We start from the raw sequence: 13,920 nt of genomic DNA on the forward strand, positions 1-13,920 counted from the left end.
AAGTCAGGAGGACCTGAGTTCAAATCTGGCCTCAGACCAAACACTTGACACTTACTAGCTGTGACCCTGGGCAAGTCACTTAACCCCAATTGCCTAAAAGCAAAAAAAAAAAACAACCCCCCCAAATTTTGTAGGTATTTTCTATCTTTTGTCACTTTGTTATCCTCCAAGGTAACTTCACTTAGTTGTGTCCATTGCCAAGCTTTTTACAAATGTTTTTCATTAGATGGCTCCTCACTTTTTCATGAGGTGATACAATGCATAATAAATACCATCTTTTTCTATGAGGTTTAAAAATGAGTTTATATTCTAAACCTGGGTTGTCTATGGCTGCTATCATTTCACTTAGCAAGTATAGTAGATCAAGCAGTAGTTGACTAAGGTGGCTTCTAGATGTTTTGATTACTTCATTATTAAAATTGCTTTACATTGGTTAAATTTTTGTATGAAGTTGTTATAATCAATACAGATGTTTTTTTCTCTATCCATTTCCAATTTTCCAGATCTCCATAATCCTACTGTAATTCCTCATTATTCTTTAGAATTGATTCTGATGAAAAGAAATGCAAGGGAAGGTGACCTAGCCATACCAGATTTAAGACAGTATTACAAAGCAATAATCATCAAAACTACATGATAGTGGCTAAGAAGTAGAGTGGTGGATCAGTGGAATAGTTTAGGTACATAAGACACAGTAGTCAATGACTATAGTAAGCTACTGTTTGATGAACCCCCAAACTCCAACTTTTGGGGTAAGAATTCACTATTTGACAAAAACTGCTGGGAAAACTGGAAAAAATTATGGCAGAAACTGGGCATAGACGAATATTTTACACACTATACCAAGATAAGGTCAAAATGGGTAGATATAAAGGATGATACAAGAGCAAGGAATAGTTTACCTGTCAGATCTATGGAGGACAGAAGAATTTATGATGAAACAAGAGATAGAGAACATTACAAAATGCAAAATGGATAATTTTGATTATATTAAATTAAAAAAAAGGTTTTGCATGAACAAAGCCAAAGAATCAAGATTAGAAGGGAAGCAGAGAGCTGAGAAACAATTTTTACCCCAGGGTCTCTGATAAAGGACTCATTTCTAAAATATATTAGAGAACTGAGTCAAAATTATAAGAATACAAGTCATTCCCCAATTGATAAATGGTCAAAGGATATGAAGAGGTAGTTTTCAGATGAAGAAATTAAAGCTATCTATAGTCATATGAAAAAATGCTCTAAATCAGTATTGATTAGAGAAATGCAAATTAAAACAACCTTGATGTAACACCTCACACCTATTAGTGTGATTGACTAATATGAGAGAAAAGGAAAATGATAAACGTTGGAGAAGATGTGGAAAAACTGAAACACTAATGCAGTGTTGGTAGAGTTGTGAACTGATCCAACCATTTTGGAGAACAATTTGGAATTATACTCAAAGTACCAAGAAAGTGTGCATACACTTTGATCCAGCAATGGCACTACTTGGTCTGTATCCCAAAGAGATCATAAAAAAGGGAAACAGGACTCACATGTACAAAAATATTTGTAGCAGTTCTTTTTGTGGTGACAAAGAATTGGAAATTGAGGGCATGCCCATCAATTGGGGAATGGCTGAACAAGTTTTGGTATATAAATATAATGGAATATTATTGTGCTATAAGAAATGATGAGCAGGTAGATTTCAGAAAAACCTGGAAACATGTACATGAACTGATACCGAGCTAAGTGAGCAGAATCAGGAGAACATTGTGCATAGTAATAGCAACATTGTGTGAAGATCAACCTTGACAGGCTTGGCTTTCTCAGCAATACAGTGATGTAAGACAATTCCAGAAGACTCATGATGGAAAATGCTATCCACATCCAGAGAAAGAACTATGGAATCTGAATGTGATCAGAGCATACTATTCTCTCTCTCTCTCTCTCTCTCTCTCTCTCTCTCTCTCTCTCTCTCTGTCTCTCTTTATCTCTCCTTGTGGCTTCTCCCTTTTGTTCTAATTTTTCTATCACAAAATGACTAATGTGAAAATATTTTTAGTGTAATTGTACACGTGTAGCCTACATCAGATTGCATGCCATCTTGGGGAGGGGGAAGGTGAGAGAGAGGGAAAATATAGAACTCAAAATCTCATAAAAATGAATGTTGAAAGCTAAAAATAAGTTTTAAAAAACAAGTGATTCTGGGTTCTTAAAGGCTATTGCAATGGACCAGAAGCCCTGAAAGGTTCCAATATGTCAAAAGGCTTCAGAATACTCCTATCTTCTGGTTTTGAGTATACCAAGAAATGTTGTGATTTATACAAATTCTGTTCCTCCAGTTAAGTGTATATTCATAGATCAAGAGATAAACATCTCATATTTTGAGACTTTAGCTGCTATATCAATAGCTAAGTTAATATTTTTAGCTAGCTTTTAGATCCTGAATAAGTCACTTACCTTTTCTCTGGGATTGAGTTTCCATACCCACAAAACGAGGAAGTAGAGCTAAATGACATTGAAACTCAGCCACTTCTAGGTTGAAATCATATAGGTTGAAGCTGGCAATACTCTACATGTTCACCTGCTTCACACTACATAGTACTCTGAAGTTATTGGAACCAGATTTTGTCAGATTGTGAACATGCTTGCTCCAAAGTGAAATATATCTACTTAGTTCACTGATATATTATGCATTGGCCTCTTGTTCCCATATTTAACCCTTTCCAAATAAGTCATCCTGTACCAAAGGCAAGCATTAATGAAAGTAAGGCATTAACTGAAAAGCACCATAGCAAGAGACAGTTACATTTATAGCAAACAGCAATCTACAAGAAATAGGATTAAAAATATGTGGCTCACAGGTGTGATGGCTGACTTGATAAACAACAGCTGGGATCTATGTGCATCTTCCTGATTAGAAGATTAAAGAAAAAAAATAAATTGAACATCTGTATATATTTTCCAGTATTGTATATTAAATTAAAAATAGTTGTACCTTAACCCCTAAAATGCTGATACGGTGCATTCTTCTTTAGCCATACTGATGGAAAAAGGATAAAATCTATTGTCTCAAATTTATAGTAGTCCAATAGTAGTCTCAATTCCTTTCCCCATAAAATCTTTATATCATTGCCACCAAGAAGTATCTCAATAGACTGTGGTAGAGGTCTCAGCAAAGGAACAAATATCCCCAAAATGACAAGTAAGAGAGAGAAGGAAGAGATACAAGAGACACTTAGATTCTACTAACTGCATAATTAGCCCCTGAAGATAAACATTTTATAGGAGTGCTTGACACATTCTGAGCAGCAGTTCATTGGGGCTTCTGGCATAATCTGAGGCCAAATGACAACAGTATACTTTATCTCATCTCTTCACTTTATGCCCATTAGTATTCATTCTCTCTAAGTCATTCTCACCCATATCAGACTCCTGAAATATAGATATACTTTTCCACATGACCTAGAATGTGGGAGAACCAAGTATGTTGGGTAGTGTTTTTGTTTGTTTTGGTAGGCTACTTGGTCTGCTTGTCTTTAGGCTTCCTTTGTAGAGGGCTGGCTTTGGGGAGTTGGAAGGCTTAGGCCAGCCCGGGTCTTACCTGCAGCTTGTACTAAGCCTGACAGCTGTGAAACTCAGGATGTCGGCTCACCACCCCCCTGTTCTGTCTCTTGAAAACAGGATGTAAGAAGGGAGGAAACGGATGGGGTACAGGACAGGATGCAGGAAAGAATGTAACAGACAAGGTCCAAGGAAGTAAGGAAATCACTTAATTAGATTTGTACTTTTCATGGAAAATAATGTTACTATTGCTTGATCCAGTACTATATAAGCCTGAGCCCTCAGATCAATGAACAGAGTTTGTTCTTCACTGCTCTCACCTGGCCCATGTTTCTTTCTCTCTTCACACTCTGCCAGCATCATACCACAGCCGGGGACGCAGGCGCTCCCAGCATTTGGCGCCTGAACAGGGACCTGAAAGGAAGGCTTCCCCCGGCAGAGTGGCCCTGGACAAGGTGGACTGTTTGGCCAACAGCCCTAGAAAAGGAGCTCTGGTCGTCAAGAGAAGATGTTAACAAGGTAGGGCGATAATTTTCCTATACAGTTTTTTTATTTTCACCACGTTAAACGGGGATTAAAAAGAAACCAGACTGCCGCTTATCGGAGTCTCTTAAAGTGAACATCAGAACCAGACTGCCGCTTATCGGGGTCTCTTAAAGTGAAAGTGAACATCAGAAGAAGACTGCCGCTTATCGGGGTCTCTTAAAGTGAACATCAGAACGAGACTGCCGCTTATCGGGGTCTCTTAAAGTGAAAGTGAGCATCAGAACGAGACTGCCACTTTTCGGGGTCTCAGATTTAAAGTGAAAGCAAACTGCACAGGTGGGAAAGCAAACCGGACAGGTGGACAAACGAGACTACGGCTTTTGAGAGTCTTCAAAAGCGAAAGTAAACTTCAGAACGAGTCTGCCGCTTTTCAGCTTTTCTGATTTAAAAGGAAAGTAAGCCGCGCGGGCTAAGTAGTGTCCTATAAGACAGTTAGCTAATATGGGGCAGAGCTCGTAGGCATAGCAGACAGACAGACAATATTATTTGAAAGTGTTCAAATACAGGGGACACAACTAGAATTTTAGCATGCAAATAAGAACATTGTCTTTCTTTAAATTGTCAACTGCATCTTTGTCATTTCTATTGAGAACAAACCAAGTGCCATTCTGCTACTGAAATCTCTGCATAAGATACCTGTATTGTCCAACCATTGCATTGCCAAGACTGTACTAATACCAACTTTGATTACACTAGGAAATGGCAGTGCTCAGTCTTAGTGGTGTTGTAATTTTCACATATTTGCTACTTTATTGATTATTGTTTAAAATAATAGTACTATATGAGAACTTAATGATTATATCTTGGAATTATTTTGTATAGAAAATATACTTAGAAAAGTGGTTACCATGCTGATGTCCTGTTCTTGTTAAAAAACACTCATGTCATAAATATTCAGGACATTGGCAGCTGATCACATTTAAAAGTCAGTGTGTAAGTGAATTTATTACTCCCTCCATAATGTCTTTTGGACAAGCAGGAGCTGTGATGTGAAGCTACACTGTATTTCCCATTTTATATATATCTCCCTATTTGATTTTATTCAAGTTATAGTACATTCTGAAAAAGTTGGCCTTAGGTGTGTGTCATTGTGGCATGCAAAGAGTTATGATGACTTCACATTAAATGTTAGAATTTGAAGTCATTATGATATTGGAAATTTTTGTGGTTTTCAAAAGTCTCAAAGAAAATTGTATATTAACATTTTTTTGTCAGCCATCACATTTCCAAACAGTATTTTTAAAAAACAAAGGTAAATGTGATATGGCAGATGAGCAGACTAACCAAAATCAGTGGTTAAGGGGATTTCATTTTAGATCCTTTTTAATAATCAAAGAAAATGGGACATTTGCCTTATATATATATAAAAAAAAGTTTTATTGAAGTTAGAGCTAAAATAGCATACTTAATTTTATAGCTTTTGTAGATACATGTCCTTTGCAACCTTCCATTCATTTCAGATCAGTTTGTAAATCCAGAGTTCTATCTTATGGTAATTCTAGAAAAATAAAGCTTGTATCATTTTATCTACAACCACCATTTAGGTAACTTAAAAATTACATTGGAATTCAAAAAAGAGGAAAATTACTTAAGAAGCTAAGTTATATCAATAATTAGAAAACAAACCAACTTGTTTTCTTAATCAGGTGAGGAGGAAACTTCAAGGGTAGGAGTAAATAAACTCTCTGCTTTAGAAATTTGACATGAGCAGTTTGTATGTTAAACACAGTCTAATGCACTGTATGTATACTAAAATTTCCAGTAAAACGTAGCTTGTAAATTTTCTGAATCAGCTCTTTAGTACTAGTTATAATATAGCTAAAATCTTAATATATTTTACAGTATATAAAAGGCTATAACTTCATAAGTCCTTTTTAACATATCTTTGATAGAACTTTTTGATTTAAAAAATTCTTCATTCTGACTTTGTTAGAATATTAATAGCAATATTTTTAGGCTTTCATTTGTCCTGGTGGTTCTTTGAGAGGATTTGCAAGCAAATTAAACAAGCAAGAGTGGTAAAGGGGACATTTATTTGTCTTTGAATATTTAGAAATATATTTTTACCCTTGCCCAACAAAACCCTCTTGAATTCAGTAGATAACTAAAGAAATTCTTTTGCTTTGCTGCAGAGTTCTACTGCCTAACTCCCCTCATAAATCCAGCATAAATTTGTCATAGCCTGGTCAGTAGTTAAAATAACATTTCAGAGTTGAAAATAATTTTTATTAATTAAACCATTAGGGAATCTTTTTTTTAACTACAGATAGGAAACTTAGTTATTTCTGTGTTTTCTGCCAAGAAGCATAACCTTAAACACATTTCTATACATACCTGATTTCTTAGCTACTTAAATTTATGCTGTTCTAAACATTACTTAATCATATTTAGTTGGCTATTTTTCTACTGAACAATTACACAATGTTAGGGAGAGTCTTATTCTAAAATTCCTTTATTTCATATCAATGTGTGATTCATGTTTTTTAAGTGTAATTACAATGTATGTGTCAAGAGTATGTGCAAAAAAAAAAGTGGGGGCAAGATATACTTCAGGAGATGGGGGTATCCATACAATCTATATGGCAGGGTTTTCACTAGGGGTCACTGTTGAGAAAGACAAGAGACAGAGGACCCCTCGAATAATTTGGAAGGAGGGACCTCCCATATGGGTGGAACAGTGGCCCCTATCTCAAGAAAAGCTAACTGCCCTGACTGAAATAGTAAAAGAACAGTTAGAGGCCGGCCATATTGAGCCATCTAATAGTCCGTGGAACTCACCTATTTTTGCTATAAAAAAGAAATCAGGAAAATGGAGAATGTTGACTGATCTTAGACGCATAAATGATAGAATGCAAGATATGGGCAGCCTTCAACCAGGCTTGCCCTCTCCCAATATGATACCGAAAGGATGGCCCTTATGAATCTGAAGGATTGCTTCTATACTATCCTGCTACAACCAGAGGACAGGCCATACTTTGCATTTTCATTACCTTCAATAAACTTAAGAGCCCCACATAAGATATCAATGGAAAGTTCTCCCCCAAGGGATGAAAAATAGTCCCACCATTTGTCAGCAATTTGTAGGAGCAGTCATCCAACCAGTTACAGACCGCTTTCCACAGGCCTATATTATACATTATATGGATGATATTTTATGCTCTCACCCAGATGCTGGAGTATTAGAAACATTTTTGAGGACTATGACTAAGGCATTAGAAGATCAAGGATTAGATGTAGCACCAGATAAAATACAACTTTCTCCACCCTTTTCATATTTAGGACAAACAGTAGAGTAGACAGAAATTAAACCACAAAAGGTCATAATAAGAAGGGATCAATTAAAAACCCTGAATGATTTTCAAAAATTACTGGGAGATGTTAGTTGGCTTCGACCTCATTTGGGAATAGGAACTCATGAGCTAGGGGAACTTTTTAAGATACTCCGAGGAGATCCTAATCTTAATTCCCCAAGACAATTAACTCCAGAAGCAGATATACAACTTCAAAGGGTGGAATCTGCAATTGAACAATGTAGAACCCAAAGAATAGAAAAGGGTCTTCTTATTGAAATAACCATCCTGCCAACTCCAGAGATTCCTTTTGGAGCCATACATCAGCAAGCAGGGATCTTAGAGTGGGTATTCCTGCCATTCCAAACCAAAAGGTCTGTAACCCCTTATGCACAGCTTGTAGCGCAACTTCTATCAAAGGCGCTAAAAAGAGCACTCGCCATCAGTGGACACCTTCCTCAGGTGATCCACCAACCATATACTCAGGAGCAGATTGACATGTTGGTAAGTAATGACCCTTCCTGGCAGGTGGTATCAATATATCAAGGGTGTATGGATAACGTTTTTACACAAAAAATCTTTCAATTCATGACACCTTATAAGTGGATATTCCCTCAGATTGTACAAAATCAGCCATTGCCCAAGGCATTAACTGTCTTTACTGATGCCACTAAGAATGGCACCGCGGCTTATTACTGCCCTCCTGACATTAAAAGGATTATTAATACTCCATTCCAGTCTACTCAACAAAATGAGATTTTTGCAATTATTGAAGTTATAAAGCAATACAATTGTCCTCTCAATATTGTCTCTGATAGCAAGTATGCTGTTTATGTAATTAACTCCATAGAAACTGCACAGTTAAAATACTCCACTAACCTCTCTATTTTTCAGCTTTTTCACGAATTACAAAATACAATAAGAGAATGTACCCATTCTCTTTTTTGCATGCATGTTCCTGCTCATACTTCTCTCCCAGGTCCTATAATAGAAGGCAACTCCATAGCAGATACAATAATTACCTTTTCCTTTTCCCTACTCGAAGCTCAACAATCCCATGAACATTTCCATCAATCTGCTAATATGTTAAAGAGACAATTCCATATCACACGAGAACAAGCGCGGAATGTTGTGAAATCATGTACAAAATGTGTCCCCTATCTTCCCTCTCCACGTATCACCTCCACTAATCCGAGAGGCCTTCGTCCATTAGACATATGGCAGATTATCTATCTTTTGGGCGTCTTCACTATATACATGTAACTGTAGATACCTTCTCTGGGTTTACTATGGCTACCCCCCATACAGGGGAGGCTGCTACCCATGTCATTGATCATTTATTGTTTTGCTTTAGTATTCTTGGTATTCCAAGATACCTCAAGACTGACAATGCTCCCGCCTGTACTAGCAGGAATTTTGCACAATTTTCTCTCATCTATAATATCACTCATTCTACTGGCATCCCGTACAATCCTACTGGACAAGCCATTGTTGAAAGGCGCAACAAGGATATTAAAATCCTCCTTGATAAACAGAAAAAAGAGGGAATAGAAAATAGGGTAAGAAGGAGATTGGATCAGGTAATATATACCATAAATTTTTTGACACTAGATGATCAGGGACGTACTCCTGCACAAAAACATTTTGCAGGGCAAAAGAACAGGTTGTTAGATGAGCAACCAGATGTCACAGTAATGTGGAAGGATCCAAAGACGGGTAATTGGGATGGTCCAGTAAAATTACTAACCTGAGGTCGAGGTTATGCTTGTGTTTTTCCAGAACATGCAGGAGAACCAGTCTGGGTTCCCAGAGGAACATCCGTACCTGTCAGCATACTGACCAGAGGGATAGAGACCCTGAGCATCAAAGGAAAAACTGGTCGGAGAGACAAGCAGAGGAGGAAGGCGAGACCGAGAAGATGAAGAGCCAATAATAAGATGTTGACTGTCCTTTTTTGCAATGATGACTGTCGCAGATGGCTCCATGATGGAGTCATGATTACATTGGACTTATATGCCTTACCTCACCTTGGGTTAAACCTGTAACTTGACCACTATACTTTTGTTTGTGTAACTCCCCATTTGCTTTCTAATACTACCAATGTAACTTCTGATCAAATATTGAATAAGTTTCAGGGCGCTTGGCATTCCAAAAATATAACATGGATGGTATTGATCCTCAAGATATTGTTTATAAGCTATTGTACTATATCAAGCAACTTAACACTTTCCAGAATATTTCAAGGTTGCTGTTGCATTTTGTACTATTCTTGTTACTCTTGAGTTTTCTCCTGATGTGCATCCCACGTTCTCAAGCTAGAACAGAAGAAAGGGGGAGATGTAGAGGGCCGGCTTTGGGGAGTTGGAAGGCTTAGGCCAGCCCGGGTCTTACCTGCAGCTTGTACTAAGCCTGACAGCTGTGAAACTCAGGATGTCGGCTCACCACCCCCCTGTTCTGTCTCTTGAAAACAGGATGCAGGAAGGGAGGAAACGGATGGGGTACAGGACAGGACGCAGGAAAGAATGTAACAGACAAGGTACAAGGAAGTAAGGAAATCACCTAATTAGATTTGTACTTTTCATGAATAACAATGTTACTATTGCTTGATCCAGTACTATATAAGCCTGAGCCCTCAGATCAATAAACAGAGTTTGTTCTTCACTGCTCTCACCTGGCCCGTGTTTCTTTCTCTCTTCACACTCTGCCGGCATCATACCACAGCCGGGGATGCAGGCGCTCCTGGCATTCCTTGTCTAGTATTCTCTGAAATTTCTTCCTGGGGTATCTTCTTCCCTCTCTCTCTGTCTCTCTCTCTCCCCCTTCCTTCCTTCTCTTATTCCTTCTTTCATAAGATTGAGTTGTTCATTTTTTTTTTTTGGCAATTGGGGTTAAGTGACTTGCCCAAGGTCACTCAGCTAGTAAGTGTCAAGTGTTTGGTCTGAATCCAGATTTGAACTCAGATCCTCTTAACTTCACGGTTGGTGCTGTATCTGCTGTGCCACCTAGATGCCCCATGACTGAGTTGTTCTAAAGGACCATTTGAGTTATTTTTTTTTCTTCTAGAATTTTGCCCAGACTAACAATTTCACAACTCCTGCACCTTCTTTGATGCCTCAAAGATTTGCATTAGAGGTGAAGGACCAAACTTAAAGGTCTTATCCACTGGAGTTCCTTCCTTACCACCTTCCCACATACAAAGCCTTTCAGAACCTTCTCTTTAGAATGGGAAAATATGTTATTCAATTCTATTATCTGTTATTACTTATACTACTTATTTCTTCTTCTTCTTCTTTTTCTTCTTCTCCTCCCCTTCCCCCTCCCCCTCCCCATTCTCCTCCTTCCCCACCTTCTCCTCCTCCCCATCCTCCTTCTCCTCTCCCTTCCCCCTTCTCCTCCTCCCCCTCCTTCTTATTAATTACTTTACAGTGGTCAGACCGATTATATGTACTGTGTTTACTTGTAGACGCCATAGTGTGGAAGGACATTAAAAAATGGAGAAGTGTCCAGAACTTTGAAATGAAGATGATAAAAGGCATTGAATCTGTGTCTTATCAGGAAAGACTGAAAGAGACTGAAATGCTTAGACTTGGGAAAAGACTCAGGTGGAACATGGTAACTGTCTCCAGGTATTTGAAGGTCCTTCATGTGGTATATAGTAAACTTATCTCATTTTACCTTAGAAGCTAGAACCAGAAATAATAAGTCAAAGTTTCAAAGAGGTAAACTTTGGCTTAATATCATGTAAACAAAACAAAAGAAAACAAAACTTCCCTAATAGAACCAACCATAAGAAGAATGGGCAGTAGGAGGTAGTGAATTCTCTTTCACTACAATTCTTCAAGATGTTTTACAGACATCTTGCCTTAAATGTACCTGACAAATGATGTCTGTTCTCATCTCCTTTTAATGCCAACATAGAGTGTGGGTCACTAAGATCTCTTTTATTTTCAAAAACTATATGTCTAACCAGACATATAATATACTTGCCTATTTTAGCTCACCACTGTTAGCTCTACTTATTATAAATATTAAATTTGATAAAATATCATTTAAAATTATTTTATTATTACATAGGAAACATTAGTATAAAATGAATGTTTGTATTTGCTAAATGTTGAGTTTTTGATTTCCAAATGCTTTGTAGCTCATTATGGTGAGGTAACATTTTTCGATTTGTTTTTGTAAAAAGTGATAACATGAAAAAAAAATCTGGAAAAAAAAATAGCCCCTTATAAAACTATACAAGACAATTTCAGTAATGGAAAACACAAACTCATTTTCTTATTCATGTAAATTTAAAAATCTATGCCCTCATACCCAAATCACAAGAATTAAATAAGAAAAAAAGACAATTTGACCATCTACTTGATGACATCATGATAGAGTTTAATTATTTTGTGAAGTACACTAAGAGTTTTCCTTGCTGTATAAAGATTTATTTCACCACTGCCTGCAGATTGTTCCTTTAATAAATTGTGCTTTTTATAGACTTAGCACTGCCTGCTTAATATGTTTCAAAGACATGCCATTCCAGTTTAGCCATATATATATATATATACACATATATATACACACACATATATATACACACACATATATATATACACACATATATATACACACATATATATACACATACACATATAACACACACACATATATATACACACACACATATACATATATACATACACACACACATATATATATATACACACACACACACACACATATATATACACACACACACACACACACATATACACACACACACATATATATACACACACACACACATATATATACACACACACACACATATATATACACACACACACATATATATATATATATACACACACACACATATATATATATACACACACACATATATATGTATACGTATATATATATATACACACACGCACACACACACACACACACATATATATATATATATATTCACTTCAATAAAAACAGGGCTGTGTACATAAGTAAGTAGGTAAGTAAATAGAATAACAAGAGGTGTCTTTCCCTAAAAGCTCAAGTCAAAATAACACCACAACCATACAATTTCTGAGTAGAAAGGAACCTTAGAGGCCATCTGGCCTCAAATGAGGTCTGATCAAGATTTCCTCTACAAAATGCTTAACAAATGGCCATCCAACTGTGAAAGAACTCCACTGAAGGAATGAGGTAGTATTCAATGAGCTAAATTTTAGATAAGCACTAATTATTACCTCAAAATTTTAGATCAGCTCTAATTATTAGAAAAGGGAAGGAAAATATAAGCTGGTGCATTCATAATTTTTTATTTTCCCTCACTCAATTGTATAGTATTTATGTTGTTTGTAAGGAAGGGCATAAACCTCAATAATTAGCCATCCCCAGTAAAAGTAAATGACAAGATGCTATGCTCACATACTTTATTTAACCAGATGAGAACTCATATTGATTGTTCCATAGATATGAACAAACCCGATTCCTTCTCTTGGTGTGATAGGAAATCTGTTTTGAGTATTTCAAGACACGTGCACTGCATTTTTTAGATAATTGCTCCAATTCTCCTGTTTTCAAATATTTCTACAAGAAAAATTTAGTGAATTTCAAAGTGGATTAAAAACTCCAAAAGTGAGCAGTTTTTCTTTAGCTCTTGCTTAGTTTGATTAAACATGTTATTTTTTTATGGGGAATGCATTTGAGACCTTGGTCTTCATATTTAAAGTGCATAAGCACATAACATGGGACAAGTGGTGAATAACTATTATTACTTGACTTGATTTTCTTCTCCATATCATGTATGTGACAACATGGATTCTATTCTCGAGGATGATTCCACAATCCTGTCATATATTTGCCAAATAGTCAGGATAGATATGCCTTTTCCATACCCCTATACCCAGATCTAAGAGCATCTGTAGAAGCATTCTGGCATAGTGCACATTGCACTGGACTTGGAGTTAAGAAGACTAATATTCCAATCTTGCATCATATAGTTATTAGGTCTACTGACCTTGGATGATCTGCTTAATCACTCTAAGCCTCAGTTACCACTCCTATAAAGCAGGAATGGCAACAACACTAACTTCTCTGCATTGTTATGAATATCACTGACATATTGCATAGAAAATACTTTATAATCTTTAAGACACCATAGAGAAAGTTATCGTTATTATATGTCTACTATATATGTATGTATATGTATATATGCACATACTTTTACACACATAGATACACATATGCATACATACATACATCCCTCATTGCTCCTAGAAATTTGCGTATGCAACATCTTTTTCTCCCTCTAAAATCTTGTGTGTGTGTGTGTGTGAGAGAGAGAGAGAGAGAAAATGTTTATCTCAGGTATTATCAGTTAACTTATAAAATAGAAGTTAAAATGATGTAGCATTGAAGTAATTAACATGCAAGTATTTACTAAGCACCTACTATGTGCCAAATACTGTGGTAGGTACTGGCAATATGAGAACAAAAAAAATGAATCAATGCCTACTCACAGTTAGCTTATATTCCAATGGAT

At 36.6% G+C, this 13,920-nt stretch overlaps 1 long non-coding RNA gene across 1 annotated transcript; it reads left to right on the plus strand.

Annotated features, from left to right (window-relative positions):
* The first annotated feature begins 3,790 nt into the window (after window positions 1-3,790).
* On the plus strand, window positions 3,791-10,043 carry LOC144455154 (uncharacterized). The gene is made up of 2 exons (XR_013483861.1): window positions 3,791-4,065; window positions 9,162-10,043. It is a non-coding gene; the product is annotated as an uncharacterized LOC144455154 (long non-coding RNA).
* Window positions 10,044-13,920: the final 3,877 nt, after the last annotated feature.

This window comes from Phascolarctos cinereus, unplaced genomic scaffold (genome assembly GCF_003287225.1).
Source record: "Phascolarctos cinereus isolate Bilbo 61053 unplaced genomic scaffold, phaCin_HiC Scaffold_9;HRSCAF=440, whole genome shotgun sequence".
Lineage (NCBI taxonomy): Eukaryota > Metazoa > Chordata > Mammalia > Diprotodontia > Phascolarctidae > Phascolarctos > Phascolarctos cinereus.